The sequence below is a fragment of the Oncorhynchus tshawytscha genome, linkage group LG06, assembly GCF_018296145.1.
Source record: "Oncorhynchus tshawytscha isolate Ot180627B linkage group LG06, Otsh_v2.0, whole genome shotgun sequence".
Taxonomy (NCBI): Eukaryota; Metazoa; Chordata; class Actinopteri; order Salmoniformes; family Salmonidae; genus Oncorhynchus; species Oncorhynchus tshawytscha.
Window position 1 is genome coordinate 27,602,255 of NC_056434.1, and position 25,122 is coordinate 27,627,376.

Sequence of the window (25,122 nt, forward strand, 5' to 3'; positions counted from 1 at the left end):
GTGACTGGACCTCTTAGACACACCCTTTCCCCACCATGTGACTGGACCTCTTAGACACACCCTTTCCCCACCATGTGACCTTGGATCAAAATATGATAATTTAAAATTCTGAATTATTCACTGTTATTTAGCAGGCTGGTGGGAAGAGCAGTTCACACTAACTCTTTTCCTGGCTGTCTGTCACTTACTCAGATAAAAACAGGCAGTCCACAACATTTTGACCGGTAGTATTGGCTGACAATTTTCAGCAGTGGGAAGAGACAGAGTGAAGGCAAGGACTGTTTTCTCAGTGTCTTTTGCGCGCACGCATGCACACACACACACACACACACACACACACACACACACACACACACACACACACGGTAGGCTAGTGTGTGAGACGTTGTTCTGTATTTAACCAGTCTGTGAGTGTAGCTGCTGCAGAACAGAGCTATAGCAACCATATACAAATGGAGCTCCATGACAAACGGATTATAAATCATTTAGCACTTCTCAGCCAATCAGAGAGCACCGATCCCCATCACTCCACTCCATCTTCAGGAAGAGAAAAGACGTGCCATAAGACACAAGGATGGTGTTTCACTGATGACTAACAACACACACTAACCCTATCATACATATACCCTGTCTATACATCTAGTACAGCAACACTTTCTTACTGATGGACTGGTACGTAGAAGGGGGGGTGTCTATTGTCTATTGGTTTCTCCCTAATGAAGAAGGGGGCAGGACTTTACTGTCTTTGCAGTGCATTGTCTATTGTGGTAAATAGAACATCAATAGGTGGACTTTTTGCAACTACAGTTCATGTCTATGTAGGTATAGGGCTCTGGTCATCCAATAATGTCTCGCACTAATTCTATAATTAAGCAATAAGGTCAGAGGGGGTGTGGTATATGGCCAATATACCACGGTTAAGGGCTGTTCTTACGCACGACGCAGCCCTTAGCCAGGGTATATTGGCCATATATCACAAATCCCTGAGGTGCCTTATTGCTATTATAAACTGGTTACCAATGTAATTAGAGCAGTAAAAATACATGAATTTTTTATTTATTTAACTAGGCAAGTCAGTTAAGAACAAATTCTTATTTTCAATGACGGCCTAGGAACAGTGGGTTAACTGCCTGTTCAGGGGCAGAACGATCAATTTGTACCTTGTCAGCTCAGGGGTTTGAACTTGCAACCTTCCGGTTACTAGTCCAACTCTCTAACCACTAGGCTACCCTGCCGCCCCACATGTTTTGTTATACCTGTGGTATGTGGTCTGATATACCATGGCTGTCAGCCAATCAGCATTCAGGGCTCAAAACACCCAGTTAATAATAGCCAATTAACCGTATAAAAAGGAGAGCAGAAAATGGAAGACAAATCTCTGACATATGGTCTGACATGTCCTTTCTGATAATATGAGGTCTTGGATTTCAAAGAATCATCTCCCACACATTCCCAGGGAATCATTCAGTAGGAGTTCCCACCATTTGCAGAATTCAACTGCCAGGCTCTGTCCAATTCCTCATATACCACTAGACTGGCTGTGTTTTGGCTTTAACATAGCACTGAGTGATGGCAAGCGAATGGTTTATGAACAAACCTCAGTGACTCTTTATTTATATAGCTTCCAGTTTATTTCCAGTTCGTCAGCACCTCTACACTAAATCATTTTATCTGGGTGTGCTCCAGCTCCAGCTTTTTATTAAACCTCAGATGACGACATCAGTTAGTAGCCTCTGCAACATGGAGGCAAGATGTTTTAGGGGGAGGTAGCTATGCCGTTATAAAAAATCAAATGCAGATGACCTTAAATTTCTCTACAGATGTAATAAAATCAAATGCTACAGACCCAGCAGAATGTGCAGTGCCACCACCACCAATCACAGTGAGTGTTACAGCAGTGTGACAGTAGACCCTGTAGACCCTTCCTTCTCCCCCGTCAACACAGCCAGCAGCCCTCCAACAACCACCCCATATTTCACCAGGCCAACTACCTACATTATCACACATTAGAAACATTCACATAGCATAAACCTGCTTGCGATACACATGCATAAAAACATATACATGCAAACACAAAAAAAATAACACACTCATAACACACTTCTTCCATTCCATAGATGGGTAAAGCGGTTCTTTCTGCCTCTCATCCTGCCGAAGCTATCTCTGTGGAGTCGTCCTCTCCAGAAAATCTCTGATCAGAGCTGGTCGCCCGTCCTGCCTGAATGTACACTGACCCCAGAGACCCAGATAAAAACACAGGGTTTAACACACTAATAATTACTATACAGGAGCACAGGTAACCATGGACAACAGCAATGGATATGCTGTTTCAATTGTGTTACAGACACACAGGTAACCAGGGACAAGAGCACAGGAAATATAGAAATACACAATTGGGGGCACCTTGAATACAGTCTATATAACAATGTGGTGGCACTGTGTGCCAGTAAATACAACACAGTGGGTACAGACACCTGGTTAATGTGGTATTAACCCAATTGTACAGTGTTACCTGCAATAACAAGAATGAATCACGCTACAACACCAGTGTAGCACCACTAATGACAACGACAGGAGGCAAACAGACAGACACATATAATGTAACAAAGAACACCTTATATCAGCCATTTATATTGAACTAGTTCTGCTTATAAGATGGCTGCAGCATTGTTTTTCACACATAACAGAGAGATAGCTGTCTGATCAGTTGGTAGAACAGACAGTGTCAGGGGAAAACACATACACACCCACACACACACACAGACCACTAGACTGCCACCAATCAGCACGGAGCACCCGCTGCTCCTTGTGGGACATTTTAATCAAACACGACAATGAATACATAGATGCAAACACAGACACATGACCAGTTCCCATTGACAATCCTTAACAATATTCCACCGTAAAAGAGTGATTGTCCTAAAGGCATTGACGGGAGAATGATCATGGAGGGGGGGAGGGGCAGAGAGCCGGTGAGCCCACCTTGATGTAAAAACATGAATAATAAAAATGATACGGCAGTCACACAGAGCAGAACAGAGCCGTCCAGAATCAGCATGGAAAGACATTGCCCTGTTCTGACAGCTCCCACCCCAACTACTGAGAACCACAGGGACCATCGTTAATGCAGGGGAAATATGGAAAAAACACACAGAAATGGCTCCTCAACACATCAACAGCTAAAGCAGCAGCACTGACAAGACGGTGAAATAGAATCAGATAGACAGAGGGAGGGAAAGAGGCTGGAGATGGAGATGAGAGAGAATGTCTAGCGCTGCAAGCCACTGACACTGCCTCTGCTGCTGTAGCTGCAATAACCTGAGAACCACCATCAGAACACTGCTTCCCTCCCCTATTCCTTCTCCCTCGCTTTCTCTCGCTCTACCTCCAACATTCTCTCTGCTCTACCTCCAACATTCTCTCTGCTCTACCTCCAACATTCTCTCTGCTCTACCTCCAACATTCTCTCTGCTCTACCTCCAACATTCTCTCTGCTCTACCCCCAACATTCTCTCTGCTCTACCTCCAACATTCTCTCTGCTCTACCTCCAACATTCTCTCTCGCTCTACCTCCAACATTCTCTCTGCTCTACCTCCAACATTCTCTCGCTCTACCTCCAACATTCTCTCTGCTCTGCTCTGATTTTTTTCTCCCCTCATCTCTCTATTTCTCTCCATCCCTTCTCATCTATTCCTCTCTCAGAAAGCCGCTCTGTTGCTACAATTATCCTCTCCCTGCATCCCCACGCTCTTCCTCTCTCTGTGCCTCCCTCCCTTTCTTCCCTCCATCCCCATCCTCCTTGGTCTGTGATCGTCGTGTTGCCTCTTACCTGGGTCTTGCTGGGCGGCTTGCTGTTCCGGCGGTTGGGTCTGGGCCTGGAGCGGGTGTAGTGCCTCAGTGTGTGGCCTTCGATGGGCAGGTCCATAGGGGGCTGAGGAGGTGCAGGCTCAGGGCGCCGGGGATCACTGTCGCTAAGAGCCGCGGCAGCAGCAAGAGCAGCGGCAGCATCCGCCTCCCTCCCTGTGTGGGAGGGGCCTTCAGGTTTCAGCTGGCCTGCCACTGTGACTGACAATAACGTTGTCGACGACAGCGCCCACCCACCCACTCCCTCCTACCCCTGAGACCTCCCCTCCTACTTCCTGCTGATAATAAATGCTCTCTCTCGCCTGCTGCTCCGTGTCTACATCCAGGAGACCTGCAGAGAGAGACAGAGAGAGGGAATGGTACCAACCTACACAGGCCCCGGGTGTGTGATAGAATGCATGGAAAAACAGGACAACTAACTATAATGTGGCGTTATCACACTAAGAAGGGATGTGAGATAGAATGGGAGAGAGAGAAGGATGGTGGGTGAGAGAGCGTTGATGAAGAAAGGGAGAGGAAATGAGGACAAAGAAAAAAAGCAGAGAGCAAAGCGACAGAAAATATGGATGGAAGAGGAATCAGATGGATGCCTTTAACACTGAAGCTAAACAATGGAAGAGAGAGGGAGGGAGCAAGAAAGAGACGGAGAGAGAGGGAGCAAGAGAGAGCAAAATAAAAATACAAGGAGAGAGATGGTAGTGAAAGAGAGCGCAGGTAGCGTCAAAACAGGGAGAGAGAGCCAAAGGAGGGGGAGGGGTTGTGTAATGATTGTACACAACCCCTCCATCCCCGTCCCCCCAGTGAGACTCAGTGGTCTGAAAGTAACCCGGCCATGCTCCAGTTAGCCACAGCCCTTTTTATTGGACAGGCAGAGCACCGCACTGCTGATTATCTTTTGTTGAGGGTAGAGTAGTAACCCCCCCACCCCCCCACACACACCCCCTCCCCTTCAATGGGGTCCTTTAACCTTCAGCACCATGACACAGCACTGTCACAAGGAGGGGAACTCCTAAGACACACTGAGGGACAGCACCTCTAGGGTCCCAGACTGCATCAATGACACACAAACACAAAAACATACAAACACAAAAACATATGCACAGTAAAACACAAGTGCCTTTTTTGAACATGTTTTTCAGCAGACAAGGGGTTAAAAAGTTTAGCGTAATTTTTTTAATGTAGCACACTGACACAAATTTTTACTGATTCTAAATCGGATTTAAAATGCACTTATGAGGACATTGCACTAGGGGGATTTGAGCAGAACAATCCAGAACCATATGGCTCTAGACAATATCTCCCTCTTTGTTGTGACTGCTCCATTATTTTCATATTACTGCCCTTCTGACCCTCTTTTGTTAGAGCTCACTCCTAACTGGATAGTGCAATGGTTCAGACACGACCTCTGACCTTTCAACTGTGAACTCTGGGTGAAACCTTTTTCTAAGCTAATCACAGTGGCAGAAGATTGTAGCTACTGACATCACAGGTCGAGGCAATTTTTATGGAGCAGACTGCAGCCAATCATCAAACCTACAATGTTACTCTTCCTAGTTTCATCCCAGACTCCCAGCTTTCCAACTAAATAGTCTGTTACAATAAATCTTAATTATACTTATGACAAGCCTGGTTCTTACTTTTCACTGAGGTTGCTTGACGGATAGCTGTTCCTCCAAATGACATGAGCATACTGTGGAGGAGAATAAGAGAATAGGAGAAACAAGAACTAATGCAGGTCATGTAGGTACTGTGTAGACTGGTAGAATAGTTCGGCATGTACAGTATAGTATGGTGGGATATGTGTGTTTTATATTAGTCAGAACTTTTACATCATCCAGTGGACAGTCATGGTCTACCACTTTTAGCTGAGGGAGCTGGGCACAGATTCACAAAACCTATTTAAACCATTTATTTATTTAACCATTTCTTCTGGTCTGCTCCCTCATATGACGGTTCTGAGGTGGGGGAGGGTGGTGATCAGTCATACTAACCAAACACACAAACACACACAACTCACACAAAAAACAAACTCTCACCAATTGCCGCTGAGCCACAAACAAGTCCAGCAGAACCTCATCAATGATACTTTCCACCAAGGAGACACTAACTGACAGTTTGAGTTCACTGAAAGAGGAGGGAAAAGCAGAAATAAATAAGGGAGGGGAGAAGTAAACCATTAGCAACTACAGTAAGCTTTATGAGATATGTGGGAGGCCCCTAGGTGGGGAAAATTAACAGTATTGAGTATGACATGATTGTGACACAAAACAACAAAGATCGTGTATGATGTAACCGTTTGTGTTCTACATAAGCTGTGTTTTTGTGTCAGGGTGGATGTGTGTATATTCAGCTGTTTACCTGAGCTCTCCTGTGTGCTGTATGAGGGTGTCCCGGATGAAGAGGTCTGTCTGTCTGGACATCTTAGCCACATAGTCAGCCAGCTTGACCTGTGTGTGATCCTGGGACAGAGAGTCTGGGCTGCCTGTAGCAAGGCCTGGGCCAGCTTCTGGAACACACAGGGCATATAGATAAAATGGCACCCGAAGAGGATGGCTGACGTTTTACATGCCCATAATCAATTTAGCTATTTCATTTGTTTTTTTGCATTGTTTGTAACTTATTTTTTTACTTATTTGTACATAATGTTGCTGCTACCGTCTCTTATGACCGAAAATAACTTCTGGACATTAAGAACTGGGATTACTTACCATGAAAAAGCTTTTTCCTTTAACGAGTCCGACCAGATAGATATACTGCTCTTCCGGGAACAGGACCAGATCCACGTCATTTGGGTGAAGAAAAGACGGAAGAAAAGAGGACGCAGATCAGGCTGCCTTTTGAGAATCCGTAGGTGAGCGAGTAAACTCCCATTGCCATCAATTCTACTTGCTAACATGCAATCATTGGAAAATAAAATGGATGTCCTACGATTACTATTATCCTACCAACGGGACATTAAGAACTGAAATATCCTATGTTTCACCGAGTCGTGGCTGAACGACGACACGGACAATATAGAGCTGGAGGGATTTTTAATGCACCGGCAGAACAGAGAAGCTACGTCTGGTAAGATGAGGGGTGGGGGTGTGTGTCTTTTTGTCAATAACAGCTGATGCGCAATGTCTAATATTAAAGAAGTCTCGAGGTATTGCTCGCCTGAGGAAGAGTACCTTATGATAAGCTGTAGACCACACTATCTACCAAGAGAGTTCTCATCTATATTATTCGTAGCTGTCTATTTACCACCACAGACCGATGCTGGCACTAAGACCGCACTCAACCAACTCTATAAAGGCCATAAGCAAAGAAGAAAATGCTCATCCAGAAGCAGTGCTTCTATTGTCCGGGGACATTCAGGCAAACTTAAATCAGTTTTACCAAATTTTTACCAACATGTGCAACCAGAGGAATAACAACTCTAGACGACTGTTACGTTCCCCAGTTTCTGTGTTATGCGTTTGTGGATATGTATGTGTGTATTTCAGGAAATGGCTTCCTGGATTCCCCCAAGCAGCTGATTGGTCGGCCCCATTGTAGATTGGAGCTCTGATCCCGCCCTCTCGTTAGGGGATACAGCTGTCGGCAATTACTGCGACAGCTTTAAAAGTCAGTGTTCCTTTGTTAGAAGAGAGGGCTTCTTGGATGTCCTGTGTTGGCTGTTGCTCAGAGACAGTTTTGTTGAAAGTATTTTGGAGCTGCTACTTCTGAGGTATGTGTGTGCCAATGGGACTCAGTGTTTTTAATTAGTGAAATTGTTCACTTTAAGTTTGTATTATTCTGTGTCATTTGTTCCCAGGGGGAAGGGGAAGGCACCTTGTGACTGCTTAGGCAAGAGGCCTGCGGGCATACATATACCCGTAGTATGTACTCCGTCTATGCACACTAGGTAAGATCTGGGCGGACCAACCCCTGTATTTTGGTTAGCGCGCCAGGTGGCGTTAAGGTTAGGTAAGTAGTGGGTAGGCAGGTAAGGTAGGAGAGGGTACTCTAACTTTTACTTTCTTTGCTTTGGTTCTGTCCAGCCCCTTTTCCCCACATTACTGGGAATTTATTTCCTTAACATGGTAAGAGGTCATATTCTCTGACTCTGTCATCCTTACCCGTACCTACAATTACATATCTCTTTCACTCTATGGGGAGTTGAGTGTAGCAGGGTGTTGAGTTCCCTCCTCCAAAAGGCATACGTAACAACTACCTTTACTCCACACACAGAGATGCATACAAAGTTTTCCCCCGCCCTCCATTTGGAATATCCGACCATAAAGCGATCCTCCTGATTCCTGCTGACAAGCAACAACTAAAGCAGGAAGCACCAGTGACTCACTCAATGTGGAAGTAGTCAGATGATGCGGATGCTACACTACAGGACTGTTTTGCCAGCACAGACCGGAATATGTTCCGGGATTCATCCAATGGCATTGAGTACAACACCTCAGTCATCGGCTTCATCAATAAGTGATTCGACGAGGTCGTCCCCACAGTGACCGTACGTACATATCCCAACCAGAAGCCATGGATTACAGGCAACATCCGCATCGAGCTAAAGGCTGGAGCTGGCACTTTCAAGGAGCGGGACACCTATCCGGAGGCCTATAAGAAATCCCGCTATGCCCGCAGACGAACCATCAAACATGCAAAGTGTCAATACAGGATTAAGATTGTATCCTACTACACCAGCTCTGATGCTCGTCAGATGTGGCAGGGCTTGAAAACTATTACGGACCACAAAGGGAAACCCAGACGTGAGCTGCCAAGTGACGCGAGCCTACCAGATAAGCTAAATGCCTTTTATGCTCGCTTCGAGGCAAGCAACACTGAAGCATACAGGAGAGCACCAGCTGTTCTGGATGAGTGTGTGATATGACTGTGACGATGTGAGCAAGACCTTTTAAACAGGTCAACTTTCACAAAGCCGCAGGGCCAGATGGATTACCAGGACGTGTACTAAAAGCATGCGCGGACCAACTGGCAAGTGTCTTCACTGACATTTTCAACCTCTCCCTGACTGAGTCTGTAATACCTACATGTTTCAAGCAGACCCCCAAAGTCCCTGTGCCCAAGGAAGTGAAGGCAACCTGCCTAAATGATTACCTCCCCGTAGCACTCACATCGGTAGCCATGAAGTGCTTTGAAAGGCTGGTCATGGCTCACATCAACAGCATCCTCCCGGATTCCTAGACCCACTCCAATTCGCATACTGCCCCAACAGATCCACAGATGACGCAATCTCAATCGCACTCCACACTGCCCTTTCCCACCTGGACAAAAGGAACACCTATGTGAGAATGCTGTTCATTGACTACAGCTCAGCATTCAACACCATACTGCCCTCAAAGCTCATCACTAAGCTAAGGACCCTAGGACTAAACACCTCCCTCTGCAACTGGATCTTGGACTTCCTGACGGGCCGCCCCCAGGTGGTAAGGGTGGGCAACAGACGTCTGCCATGCTGATCCTCAACACTGGAGCCCCTCAGGGGTGTGTAATTAGTCCCCTCCTGTACTCCCTGTTCACCTACGACTGCATGGCCAAACACAACTCCAACACCATCATTAAGTTTGCTGACGACACAACAGTGGTAGGCCTGATCACCGACAACGATGAGACAGCCTATAGGGAGGAGGTCAGAGAACTGGCATCTGCATCTAACCATAAGGCACTACAGAGGGTAGTGTGTATGGCCCAGTACATCACTGGGGTCAAGCTTCCTTCAACCCAAGTCATAGACTGTTTTCTCTGCTACCGCACGGCAAGCAGTACCGGAGCGCCAAGTCTAGGACCAAAAGGCTCCTTAACAGCTTCTACCTCCAAGCCATAAGACTGCTGAACAATTGATCAAATGGCCACTGGACTATTACATTGACCCCCCCATTTGTTTTGTATATTGCTGCTACTTGCTGTTAATTATCTATGCATAATCACTTCACCCCTGCCTGCATGTACAAATTACCTCGACTAACCTGCGGGGTGCACATTGACTCCCCCTGTATATAGCCTCATTATCGTTATGTTATTGTGTTACTTTTTATAATTTTTATTTTATTTTATTTGGTAAATATTTTCTGAACTCTTCTTGAACTGCACTGTTGGTTAAGGGCTTGTAAGTAAGCATTTCACGGTAAGGTCTACATTTGTTATATTCGGCGCATGTGACGTGAGTTTTATTTGATTTGACACCAGTCACCTGGGAGACTCACCTGGATGACCTCTCATGAGGTTTTTCCTATCATGTGTTGCAGCAATAGTTTTAGGCATGTCTCTTCTAATTGGCTGAATGGTGATAGTCGTCTGTGTGGTTGGTGACTGATGCATATTGATGCTACTCATTAACACTGTACGCAAACAATAACAGACTTAGAAATAGCAGTAATTGTTTTGGCAGTCATTCAGTAAATGCTGCAGCATTACACCTCTAGAGGGTGTCCTCCCCAGCTCATGAAGGCAATAGCTAGAGGATGATGCTAAAAAATGAGAGGCTACAAGAACAAAACTCTTGATGCTGCAATGATGAAAATATCTCAAAAACCAAGAGAGGAATTACTAAAAACTCAACCAAAGAAGAAAAACAACGCAACAGTCTTTTGCATCAAGTACACCAAGGGTTCAGAGAAAATGAAAGGAATCCTGAAAAGCACTGGCATATTTTGCAAATAAATGACAACAACAAAAAATCGCACACCTCTTCAAGAAACCCCCACTGGTGGTCTACAAACGTGGTTTCACTATTGGAGATAGGGGGCATGTCAGATCTCGCCAAGCTGAGCTCACTCAGATACTCTTGACACCCATTCCAAATGGGAACTAAACGGCTCTATCACATGAACACCACGGCTCTATCACATGTAAGAACATTGATTATCCATTAGCAGCTCACTTTGTTGAAGCTAACCATCCTATCTCCTCCCTCAAATACACAGGCATTGAGCATGTTGCTCTATCAAGGAGAGGTAACATCGAGACCCTACTACTACAAAGGGAGGCTTACTGGATATCCTGTCTAAAAACATTGTCCCCTTGTGGTCTGAATATTGACTTTGATCTCAGGTCCTTCTTATGAACAATTCTCTCTTTATGAACCAATCTTATAAATTTGTATTCTTTCTACAGCTTTTCAGCATACACCTACAGTGGGGCAAAAAAGTATTTAGTCAGACACCAATTGTGCAAGTTCTCCCACTTAAAAAGATGAGAGAGGCCTGTAATTTTCATCATAGGTACACTACAACTATGACAGACAAAAATGGAGAAAAGAAATCCACAAAAATCACATTGTAGGATTTTGAATGAATTTATTTGTAAATTATGGTGGAAAATAAGTATTTGGTCAATAACAAAAGTTTATCTCAATACTTTGTTATATACCCTTTGTTGGCAATGACAGAGGTCAAACGTTTTCTGTAAGTCTTCACAAGGTTTTCACACACTGTTGCTGGTATTTTGGCCCATTCCTCCATGCAGATCGCCTCTAGAGTAGTGATGTTTGGGGCTGTTGCTGGGCAACACGGACTTTCAACTCCCTCCAAAGATTTCTATGGGGTTGAGATCTGGAGACTGGCTAGGCCACTCCAGGACCTTGAAATGCTTCTTACGAAGCCACTCCTTCGTTGCCCGGGCGGTGTGTTTGGGATCATTGTCATGCTGAAAGACCAAACCACATTTCATTTTCAATGCCCTTGCTGATGGAAGGAGGTTTTCACTCAAAATCTCACGATACATGGCCCCATTCATTCTTTCCTTTACACGGTCGTCCTGGTCCCTTTGCAGAAAAACAGCCCCAAAGCATGATGTTTCCCCCTCAATGCTTCACAGTAGGCATGGTGTTCTTTGGATGCAACTCAGCATTCTTTGTCCTCCAAACACGACGAGTTGAGTTTTTACCAAAAAAAGTTATATTTTGGTTTCATCTGACCATATGACATTCTCCCAATCTTCTTCTGGATCATCGAAATGCTCTCTAGCAAACTTCAGACGGGCCTGGACGTGTATTTGCTTAAGCAGGGGGACACGTCTGGCACTGCAGGATTAGAGGCCCTGGCAGCGTAGTGTGTTACTGATGGTAAGCTTTGTTACTTTGGTCCCAGCTCTCTGCAGGTCATTCACTAGGTCCCCCCGTGTGGTTTTGGGATTTTTGCTCACCGTTCTTGTGATAATTTTGACCCCACGGGGTGAGATCTTGCGTGGAGCCCCAGATCGAGGGAGATTATCAGTGGTCTTTGTATGTCTTCCATTTCCTAATAATTGCTCCCACAGTTGATTTCTTCAAACCAAGCTGCTTACCTATTGCAGATTCAGTCTTCCCAGCCTGGTGCAGGTCTACAATTTTGTTTCTGGTGTCCTTTGACAGCTCTTTGGTCTTGGCCATAGTGGAGTTTGGAGTGTGACTGTTTGAGGTTGTGGACAGGTGTCTTTTATACTGATAACAAGTTCAAACAGTTGCCATTAATACAGGTAACGAGTGGAGGACAGAGGAGCCTCTTAAAGAAGAAGTTACAGGTCTGTGAGAGCCAGAAATCTTGCTTGTTTGTAGGTGACCAAATACTTATTTTCCACCATAATTTGCAAATAAATTCATTAAAAATCCTACAATGTGATTTTCTGGATTTTTTTTAATCATTTTGTCTGTCATAGTTGAAGTGTACCTATGATGAAAATTACAAGCCTCTCTCATCTTTTTAAGTGGGAGAACTTGCACAATTGGTGGCTGACTAAATACTTTTTTGCCCCACTGTAATATGTTCCCCCTGTTGATGATGCTTATTATGCATTATTGTTGAACCAAAAGATTACATGTAGCAAAATGTTTTCATGAAATAGGAAACAATGAAATATACATGTGAAATTGAATTAAACAATGTATGCTGGTGCTAATATTTACAATATTTAATTATGTTTCCATATGATAATAGCCTAATATATTATATATGCTACAATCTATTGTTTTTTAACAGTTTCACTCAATTCATTCTAATTAACTTAATAATTATGACACACCCCTCACTATACTAATTTCACTGTTTGTCTACATAACCTGGTTCAAGCACTCATGACTTTACCCTGAAGAAGGCACAGTGATGCTGAAACATTGGTGATTTACCCAATAAATTATTGGGAGTTTATATATGGTGTGTGCGACTCTAAGCTATAAAAAAATAGAGTTTATTCACCGTTAGTCAGCACCTCTGCATAAAATAATTATGTGTGTGCGCCAGATCATGTTTTTTAATAGGTAGAGGATGAACACCAATGTATTATGTTTCACCATCCTCAAATGAGTTCCTCATTAGGCCTATGTTACACAGATATACATTGTCAATCTAGCCAACAATCACAAATCTGTTATACACTGCTCAAAAAAATAAAGGGAACACTAAAATAACATATCCTAGATCTGAATGAATTAAATATTCTTAATAAATACTTTTATCTTTACATAGTTGAATGTGCTGACAACAAAATCACACAAAAATTATCAATGGAAATCAAATTTATCAACCCATGGAGGTCGGGATTTGGAGTCACACTCAAAATGAAAGTGGAAAACCACACTACAGGCTGATCCAACTTTGTAATGTAATGTCCTTAAAAAAAGTCAAAATGAGGCTCAGTAGTGTGTGTGGCCTCCACGTGCCTGTATGACCTCCCTACAACGCCTGGGCATGCTCCTGATGAGGTTGCGGATGGTCTCCTGAGGGATCTCCTCTCAGACCTGGACTAAAGCATCTGCCAACTCTTGGACAGTCTGTGGTGCAACGTGGCGTTGGTGGATGGAGCGAGACATGATGTCCCAGATGTGCTCAATTGGATTCAGGTCTGGGGAAGGGGCGGGCCAGTCCATAGCATCAATGCCTTCCTCTTGCAGGAACTGCTGACACACTCCAGCCACATGAGGTCTAGCATTGTCTTGCAGTAGGAGGAACCCAGGGCCAACCGCACCAGCATATGGCCTCACAAGGGGTCTGAGGATCTCATCTCGGTACCTAATGGCAGTCAGGCTACCTCTGGCGAGCACATGGAGGGCTGTGCGGCCCCCCAAAGAAATGCCACCCCACACCATGACTGACCCACCGCCAAACCGGTCATGCTGGAGGATGTTGCAGGCAGCAGAACGTTCTCCACGGCATCTCCAGACTGTCATGTCTGTCACATGTGCTCAGTGTGAACCTGCTTTCATCTGTGAAGAGCACAGGGCGCCAGTGGCGAATTTGCCAATCTTGGTGTTCTCTGGCAAATGCCAAACGTCATGCACGGTGTTGGGCTGTAAGCACAACCCCCACCTGTGGACGTCGGACTCTCATACCACCCTCATGGAGTCTGTTTCTGACCGTTTGAGCAGACATATGCACATTTGTGGCCTGCTGGAGGTCATTTCGCAGGGCTCTGGCAGTGCTCCTCCTTGCACAAAGGCGGAGGTAGCGGTCCTGCTGCTGGGTTGTTGCCCTCCTACGGCCTCCTCCACGTCTCCTGATGTACTGGCCTGTCTCCTGGTAGCGCCTCCATGCTCTGGACACTACGCTGACAGACACAGCAAACCTTCTTGCCACATCTCGCATTGATGTGCCATCCTGGATGAGCTGCACTACCTGAGCCACTTGTGTGGGTTGTTTACTCCGTCTCATGCTACCACTAGAGTGAAAGCACCGCCAGCATTCAAGAGTGACCAAAACATCAGCCAGGAAGCATAGGAACTGAGAAGTGGTCTGTGGTTATCACCTGCAGAACCACTCCTTTATTGGGGGTGTCTTGCTAAATGCCTATAATTTCCACCTGTTGTCTATTCCATTTGCACAACAGCATGTGAAATTTATTGTCAATCAGTGTTGCTTCCTAAGTGGACAGTTTGATTTCACAGAAGTGTGATTGACTTGGAGTTACATTGTGTTGTTTAAGTGTTCCCTTTATTTTATTGAGCAGTGTATGAGACTCAAGGATCAAGGAAACCTTACCGTGATGCAGGTCTTAGCATTACAAAGCACTTCCTCTGCAGCCAATATGTCTGACTGCACTTCCTGTACTGTACATTGCAGGGGTTTAAAGGTAGGACACTCTCCCATAACCTCTGTCAGAGACCCTGAACCAGCTGGGACAGGATGAGTCAGACAGAGACGCAGGAGGACTTTTACTGTCCCTGTCATAAGAATAATTACACTTCTCATACACAAACAGCTTGAACGTAACACTACTTTCAGTCTCTAAGGAAATATAAAAACAATTCAATCATACTTAGAGGGTAAAATGCAATAAAAACAGTAAAGATATGAACAGCAATTTGTAATATATCACCTGTCAGAGGCAAATGTACCAGAAAGTAAGGAATATGGGAAAGGAACAGATCCTCATACATACAGATTATACACATACATGAAGTCGGACGTTTACATACACCTTAGCCAAGTACATTTAAACTCAGTTTTTCACAATTCCTGACATTTAATCAGAGTAAAAAATCCCTGTCTTAGGTCAGTTAGGATCACCACTTTATTTTAAGAATGTGAAATGTCAGAATAATAGTAGAGAGCATGATTTATTTCAGCTTTTATTTATTTCATCACATTCCCAGTTTGTCAGAAGTGTACATACACTTAGTATTTGGTAGCATTGCCTTTAAATTGTTTAACTTGGGTTAAACGTTTTAGGTAGCCTTCCACAAGCTTCCCACAATAAGTTGGGTGAATTTTGTCCCATTCTTCCTGACAGAGCTGGTGTAACTGAGTCAGGTTTGTAGGCCTCCTTGCTCGCACATGCTTTTTCAGTTCTGCCCACAAAGCACCCCCACAACATGATGCTGCCACCCCCGTGCTTCACGGTTGGGATGGTGTTCTTTGGCTTGCAAGCCTCCCCATTTTTCCTCCAAATTTAACAATTGTCATTATGGCCAAACAGTTCTATTTTTGTTTCATCAGACCGGTGGACATTTCTCCAAAAAGTACGATCTTTGTCCCCATGTGCAAACCGTAGACTGGCTTTTATATGGCGGTTTTGGAGCAGTGGCTCCTTCATTGCTGAAAGGCCTTTCAGGTTATGTCGATATAGGACTTGTTTTATTGTGGATATAGATACTTTTGTACCTGTTTCCTCCAGCATCTTCACAAGGTCCTTTGCTGTTGTTCTGGGATTGATTTGCGCTTTTCGCACCAAAGTGCGTTCATCTCTAGGAGACAAAACGCATCTCCTTCCTGAGCGGCTGTGTGGTCCAATGGTGTTTCTACTTGCGTACTATTGTTTGTACAGATGAACGTGGTACCATCAGGCATTTGGAAATTGCTTCCAAGGATGAACCAGACTTGGTCTTGGCTGATTCCTTTTGAATTTCCCATGATGTCAAGCAAAGAGGCACTGAGTTTGAAGGTAAGCCTTCAAATACATCCACAGGTAAACCTCCAATTGACTCAAAGTATGTCAATTAGCCTATCAGAAGCTTCTAAAGCCATGACATAATTTCCTGGAATTTTCCAACCTGTTTAAAGGCACAGTCAACTTAGTGTTTGTAAACTTCTGACCCACTGGTATTGTGATACAGTGAATTATAAGTGAAATTATCTGTCTGTAAACAATTGTTGGAAAAAACTACTTGTGTCATGCACAAAGTAGATGTCCTAACTGACTTGCCAAAACTATAGTTTGTTAACAAGACATTTGTGGAGTGGTTGAAAAACGAGTTTTAATGACTCCAACCTAAGTGTATGCAAACTTCCGACCTCAACTGTATTTCTGTTGCCTCCTATGACTGAGCCTCACCCACATGTTCAGAGAGCATACAGTTTTCAGGCCCTGTTGCAGGTTTAGTATCTGGGCCTCCTGACTGTGTCTGGTTGTTCCTGAGAAGACAGGCCTGGATCTGGACACACAACAGCCAAATATGTTTATTACCAGGGTGAGAGATGGAGTTTTGAATGTTAATTTTAGTCAGGCATCTCATGGACAACCCAATCTAAACTTCTGTCTTCTCAGGACTGCTACGATAATGTGAAGTTCCTGTGTTCATGACTAAACAAACATGAAAGCCAGGAAAGGAAGGGTAATATTATGTTTTAGGAGATATTGTTCTGTTTGATGGACTGAGACCCTGTCCATGATTCACTTCTCTAGAACATCCAGAAACCCATTGGCTGTCACATTGTTTCTGTCCCAGACCAGGGTCCTGTAGAGACATGGATAGGGCTATGGCAGGTCAGGTTATTGTTGCTTAGTTTGGGATTTGCGGAGTGTTATGGCTATGATCGTGGTTAGAGCATTGGGCCACTAACCGAAAGCTTGCTAGATTGAATCCCTGAGCTAACAAGGTCAAAATCTGTCATTCTGCCACTGAACAAGGCAGTTAACCCACTGCTCCTGGGCCAATATTATAACTAAGAATTTGTTCTTAACTGACTTGCCTAGTTAAATAAAAAATACAAATACAAATATGATGAAATAGGTTCGTTAGGTGTAGGTTTGGTTGGGTTATGACTCGGTTACCTAAGCTTAGTGTTGATGAGTAAGGCCTTGGCCAGAAATTTGGCTCCAGTGTCTTTGATACAGTTGCCGCTAATGGTGGTGCTTGTCTTCAGCTTGGAATCACACACTGACAGAGACTCCAGGGGCTGTGGGCACGCACATACGCAGACGCACACCACCGATCTCATCGACGGGGTTGCAGTGGAGCAGGTTCAAGTTCCTTGGTGTCCACATCACCAACAAACTATCATGGTCCAAACACACCAAGACAGTCGTGAAGAGGGTACGACAAAACCTATTCCCCCTCAGGAGACTGAAAGCACCCATGCCATTTGGTTGTATCACTGCCTGGTATGGCAACTGCTCGGCCTCCGACCGTACGGCCCAGTAAATCACTGGGGCCAAGCTTCCTGCCATCCAGGACCTCTATACCAGACAGTGTCAGAAGAAGGCCCTAAAAATGGTCAAAGACTCCAGCTACCCTAGTTATAGACTGCTCTTTCTGCTACCGTACGGCAAGCGATACCGTAGTGCCAAGTCTAGGTCCAAGAGGCCTCTAAACAGCTTCTACCCCCAAACCATAAGACTCCTGAACATCTAGTCACATGGCTGCCCAGACTATCCCCCCCCCCCTCTTTACACCACTGCTACTCACTCTATGCATAGTCACTTTAATAACTATACCTACATGTACTGTACATACTACCTCAACTAACCGATGCCACATTGACTCTGTATTGGTAACCCCCTGCATATAGTCTCACTGTTGTTATTTCACTGCTGCTCTTTAATTACTTGTTACTTTTATCTCTTATTCTTATCTGCATTGTTGGTTAGGAGCTCGTAAGTAAGCATTTCGGCGCATGTGACTAATAAAATTGGATTTGATCTGAGCCAGAGCTCCATCCAATAAGAGCCCAGAGCCTAGGCCTGAAAGAACTTCAGTTGGTTTACATGAACTTCACCCTGACATCTCCATCTCAGATATAAGAGGGCTCTTTGATATTCTGAGAGAAAATGGCTGCCTGTTTTAATGAGCCTTGTATACTGTAAGAGTTTAAGCTGCTCAGTGTGTAATTACTGAGGCAGGCCGCGTCTCGCTGGAGAAGGATTCTGGGTAATTAAAAGTATTGCTTTCACTCAGGGCGACGTCCCTGAGGACTGTGCCTCCACAGAGCCTCCAACTATTACAGAGAATGGGACACCACTGGAGAAAAGGCCGGGGCAGTGGTAGAGCCAGGGTCAAAATATAAGAGGAGCAGGGATATCTACTGAGGAGAGGGTAAAGGAGACTGGGATATACTGTTGTTGTCAGAGGCTAGGAGATGAATGTGATGTAAGTGAGGCCTTTGCAGAGCTAAGCTGATGTTTAAGTCAATGGTTGTTTACGACAGCTTATTGGAACAGGTTTATAACAGGTAGATGGGGTGGCAGGTAGCCTTGATGTTTGGTCAGTAACAGAAGGGTTGCTGGTTCGAATACCGGAGCCGACAAGGTAAAATAATGTATCTGTCGCCGTGCCCTTGAGCAAGACAGTTAACCCTAATTGCTCCAGGGGCACTGTATAATGGCGACCCTGGCCGTAATCCCACTCCCTGAGGGTGTCTCAGAAGGAGTTGGGATATGCAACAACAACAACAACATTTCCATTACACACATGTGGAACAGGACAAATATAAGCACCTCTCAAATGATTATAATTACACATGGTACACAGGAAAGTTAAGTATTTGAGATATGTAAATATGTAAAGAATGTAAATACAGTGCCTTGCGAAAGTATTTGGCCCCCTTGAACTTTGCGACCTTTTGCCACATTTCAGGCTTCAAACATAAAGATATAAAACTGTATTTTTTTGTGAAGAATCAACAACAAGTGGGACACAATCATGAAGTGGAACGACATTTATTGGATATTTCAAACTTTTTTAACAAATCAAAAACGGAAAAATTGGGCGTGCAAAATTATTCAGCCCCCTTAAGTTAATACTTTGTAGCGCCACCTTTTGCTGCGATTACAGCTGTAAGTCGCTTGGGGTATGTCTCTATCAGGTTTGCACATCGAGAGACTGAAATTTTTTCCCATTCCTCCATGCAAAACAGCTCGAGCTCAGTGAGGTTGGATGGAGAGCATTTGTGAACAGCAGTTTTCAGTTCTTTCCACAGATTCTCGATTGGATTCAGGTCTGGACTTTGACTTGGCCATTCTAACACCTGGATATGTTTATTTTTGAACCATTCCATTGTAGATTTTGCTTTATGTTTTGGATCATTGTCTTGTTGGAAGACAAATCTCCGTCCCAGTCTCAGGTATTTTGCAGACTCCATCAGGTTTTCTTCCAGAATGATCCTGTATTTGGCTCCATCCATCTTCCCATCAATTTTAACCATCTTCCCTGTCCCTGCTGAAGAAAAGCAGGCCCAAACCATGATGCTGCCACCACCATGTTTGACAGTGGGGATGGTGTGTTCAGGGTGATGAGCTGTGTTGCTTTTACGCCAAACATAACGTTTTGCATTGTTGCCATTAAGTTCAATTTTGGTTTCATCTGACCAGAGCACCTTCTTCCACATATTTGGTGTGTCTCCCAGGTGGCTTGTGGCAAACTTTAAATGGCACTTTTTATGGATATCTTTAAGGAATGGCTTTCTTCTTGCCACTCTTCCATAAAGGCCAGATTTGTGCAATATACGACTGATTGTTGTCCTATGGACAGAGTCTCCCACCTCAGCTGTAGATCTCTGCAGTTCATCCAGAGTGATCATGGGCCTCTTGGCTGCATCTCTGATCAGTCTTCTCCTTGTATGAGCTGAAAGTTTATAGGGACGGCCAGGTCTTGGTAGATTTGCAGTGGTCTGATACTCCTTCCATTTCAATATTATCGCTTGCACAGTGCTCCTTGGGATGTTTAAAGCTTGGGAAATCTTTTTGTATCCAAATCCGGCTTTAAACTTCTTCACAACAGTATCTCGGACCTGCCTGGTGTGTTCCTTGTTCTTCATGATGCTCTCTGCGCTTTTAACGGACCTCTGAGACTATCACAGTGCAGGTGCATTTATACGGAGACTTGATTACACACAGGTGGATTGTATTTATCATCATTAGTCATTTAGGTCAACATTGGATCATTCAGAGATCCTCACTGAACTTCTGGAGAGAGTTTGCTGCACTGTAAGTAAAGGGGCTGAATAATTTTGCACGCCCAATTTTTCAGTTTTTGATTTGTTAAAAAAGTTTGAAATATCCAATAAATGTCATTCCACTTCATGATTGTGTCCCACTTGTTGTTGATTCTTCACAAATAAATACAGTTTTATATCTTTATGTTTGAAGCCTGAAATGTGGCAAAAGGTCACAAAGTTCAAGGGGGCTGAATACTTTCGCAAGGCACTGTAAGTGAGTTTGTCACTCAAAGGACAAGATTGAACACTCACACACTCCTCCTCCTGCATGAGCTGGACGATACGCTGTAGGACGTTTGTTATTAGAGCTCTGTGGAGAGAGAGAGAAGGCAGAGAGAGAAGGCAGAGAGAGAGAGAAGGGGACAGTTGATGGATATACAGTAGATAGATTGATAGAAAACACAGTGGGCGTGACAGAACAATCTATTCACCTGAACTTCATGGCAAAGTTGAGTCCCAAAGCCGGATCGTGGAGAGAGTGCCTGTGTCCGATGGACAGCACCATGGTTACCATGTCACTCTCAAAACCTGAGGATAGATAGATGTATATTTGTTACTCTCTCTGTCTGTCTTTCTATATGCTTTGAGGAAGCTATCTTTTCAAGTCAGCTCAATTCAATCATGTTGAGCCTATTTTGTCATAAATACACAAATTAGGATTCCCTGGAGCTTTTTGACAGCTGCATTCCCCATGAAAACAAATGGTCTCTATATATGAGCCACTGGCTGGTGTAGAAGGAAGTAGGGAGCCATTCTAGTCTTTGTTCCAGTCAGTGTGACGTCAGTGGTACGATCCACAGAAGTGAGGGACGAGGAAGTGGGTTGGCAGACAGGCAGGTGCTGGATGTTAGAGCATCAGTGTCCCAGCAGTGCTGTGTCTATTCTGACTGACACTGACATGTCTGGCCTTGCTGCTCAGTGCTGCATGGAGGACTGTCTGTGGGAAGCTGGGAACCCTGCCTGCACTTGTCTACCTGCTCCAGAAATAACATGGCCTGATTTGAGGTCCTGTCAGCAGTCAAGCATTTTATTGGCTCTGCTGTATTTCCAGAACAAGGGTTGAGAGAGGTCATAGTAGGAGAAGAGAAAACATATTTTTCATTTTCTATTGGTAGATCCAAAAATAATGGTAAGTTATAATGGTGCGGAAAAAGGGTTATTCATCGAAAAACAACTTTTCTTGTCCCCTGAATATACATTTCCTCAGAATTTGGTTGCTCTCTGAGATTCCTAGATAGAAATATATGGAAAATACTCTATTCAAGTGAAGTTTTCTTTCTCTTAATGATGCCCCCAATGGCCCCCTATGGAGACTCCCTGGACAGTTCCCAGAACAGCCAATCTAACCACCTCCCCTCATCCATGGGCTGATTCCTGAGATCTCCTCATTGTGCTAGAGAGCAGGGGATCGTCCCACGAGGAACACATTGTCTCCCTCTCTGTTACGTGATCTGAATGGTGTGTGATTTATCACCTGCTGGTTGGCACCACCACCTAGCCCACAGACACCACCCGTCTGTGCGCTCTCCATCTCTCTCCATCTAACCCACACCTCTCCAGGGAGAGAGAGAGAGAGATAAGGGGTGGGTTTGGTATCGTACCATTGTCAGAGAGGTCCAGAATGCTGATGGCCTTGGCTTCAAAGATGTGCTCCTGAATCATCTGGGCTCCAGCAGACCTCAGCTGGACACATAATACACATTACATTTGACATTTGAGCCATTTAGCAGACGCTCTTATCCAGAGCGACTTACAGTGAGTGATGAGTGCATACATTGTCGTACATATGATTATCAACCAGCCAAAAAATGTCTCAGCTCACTGATTTAAAAAAAAGTGAGGTATGTGTTTGTATGTCTATTAATTCAAATTTTTGATTTTACCCTTATTTTACCAGGTAAGTTGACTGAGAACACATTCTCATTTACAGCAACAACCTGGGGAATAGTTACAGGGGAGAGACGGGGGGATGAATGAGTCAATTTTTTAAAATTTTAATTTTAATTTTATTTTTTTAATGGGAAGCTGGGGATGATTAGGTGGCCATGATGGTATGAGGGACAGATTGGGAAATTAGCCAGGACACCGGGGTTAATACCCCTACTCTTATGATAAATTCTATGGGATCTTTAGTGACCACAGAGAGTCAGGACACCTGTTTAACGGCCCATCCGAAAGATGGCACCCTACACAGGGCAATGTCCCCAGTCAATGCCCAAAATGCAAACACATACTGTGTGTGTGTGTGTGTGTGTGTGCGTGTGCGTGCGTGTGTGTGTACGTGTGTGTCTACCTCACAGCCGCTCAGGTCTAGCTCCTTCCCACACAGATGAGTACTTACTTCTGGCCAGACCCTGCAACAACAATCTGCATAAAAGACAGAAAATATGTGTATCAAACAGCTGTATACATGTGTAAATCAAAATGCAAACACATACAGTATTATACACTATCATCCAGTGCTATAAGTAGGCTTCACATTCTGTTTGACATGTATCACGTAGACATTTCCTGGTATAGCATTCCGTCAGTGTTCACCTGAGAGCCACTCTGGGGGTAGTCTGGTTCCTAGCAGTCCCACAGCTCAGAGCTCTTACTCCATTACAGTCCTTGTCACCTCCCTCAACTTCATGGGGACAGAAAGAGGTTAGCGATGGGTCTGACAACACCGGTCAAGATATATAATGGAAAGCAGGGTTCTCACCTGTGTGAGAAGGGGTCCCTGGACAGGTTGAGGTGAGCCAGGTTGGAGAAGAAGCATGCTGACAGAGATACAAACAGCTAGGGGGAGAAGTAAGTTGGGGATGTAAAGTGCATTATTTCACATTGGCACAAACATGCATATCAGGCTATTCATTTTCAAATGAACAAAGATTACAGAGACTGATTATGTTTATTGTCATGACCAGAAGTAAAATGTTAAAGGTCACTTACAGCATCCAGAGGGCAGTCATTTCCACTCAAGTCCAGGTTAGACACAGCATTTGTCCCTGAAAGGAACTTAAACAGGTTCTGACAGGAAGAGATATGAAGCTATTGAGTGCTATGGCCCTCTAGAGCCAAAACCATCTACTGAACAACTCAATTCAATACTGTACTATGGAGTAATTATTTTACTCTGACTGAGATTCCTCCTGCATCATTAAGTCATATCAGTATCAATTAGCATGCATATCCTGACACGTGGGACTGCATTGGCAAAACAAACTCCCTTTAACTTTACAGCAAATAATATTTAATAGACAACCCATTACTGAATATAACCAAGGCAGTTAATGTTCCATAGTATCCACCATGTACATTATACACAAAATGCATTTAGCTGAAACTCACAGCACCTACAGTATAGACCTTTATTCAAGTATGATAAGAATTCTAAACCGTGAACTGAAAACAAGTGTTGCCCCCGCCCTCACCACAGCCTCCTCTGTAGCCAGACTGCCTGTATTCCCTGACAAGTCCAGGTGACACAGAGAGCTGGTGAAGGCCTTGTTCTGAGAGAACCCCTGAGTCAGATTAGCCAACCCAGGAGAGATGGAGGGGGCAAGAAAGAGGAATGAGAAAGAGAAATGCAATACTCTACATGAAAACTATCACAAGATAAGTATCAACACAAGGACATAGTTTCTTTATGGAAAATGAACAAAAAGGATGAAGCAGACAGAAGAGTTTGGGAGAGACAACAATCCTGGAGACGGACAGCTGGGTGAGACCATTGGGTTCTCCAGTTCCTGACTGAGAGCTTTCACACCCGATGACAGGCAACACAGGTAACACACATGAGCAGATGAGTAGTCACTGCACCTGCATCTAATCTTCATGAGAATCTCCATCTAATCTCCATGAGAATCTCCATCGTATCTCCATGACAATCTCCATGAGAATCTCCATGAGAATCTTCATCTAATCTCCATGAGAATCTCCATCTTATCTCCATGAGAATCTCCATCTAATCTCCATTAGAATCTCCATCTAATCTCTATGAGAATCTCCATCTAATCTCCATGAGAATCTCCATCTAATCTCCATGAGAATCTCCATCTAATCTCCATGAGAATCTCCATTTTATCTCCATGAGAATCTCTATCTAATCTACATGAGAATCTTCATCTTATCTCCATGAGAATCTCCATCTAATCTCCATGAGAATCTTCATTTTATCTCCATGAGAATCTTCATCTTATCTCCATGAGAATCTCCATCTAATCTCCATGAGAATCTCCATCTAATCTCCATGAGAATCTCCATCTAATCTCCATGAGAATCTCCATCTAATCTCCATGAGAATCTCCATCTAATCTCCATGAGAATCTCCATCTTATCTCCATGAGAATCTCCATCTTATCTCCATGAGAATCTCCATCTAATCTCCATGAGAATCTTCATTTTATCTCCATGAGAATCTCCATATAATCTCCATGAGAATCTCCATCTAATCTCCATGAGAATCTCCATCGTATCTCCATGAGAATCTCCATCTAATCTCCATGAGAATCTTCATCTAATCTCCATGAGAATCTCCATCTAATCTCCATGAGAATCTCCATCTAATCTCCATGAGAATCTCCATTTTATCTCCATGAGAATCTCCATCTAATCTACATGAGAATCTTCATCTTATCTCCATGAGAATCTCCATCT

The 25,122-nt window shown here is 44.1% G+C and overlaps 1 pseudogene; it reads right to left on the minus strand.

Moving 5' to 3' along the window:
* Nucleotides 1-25,122, minus strand: part of LOC112253459 — a 48,767-nt pseudogene that overhangs the window by 14,148 nt on the left and 9,497 nt on the right.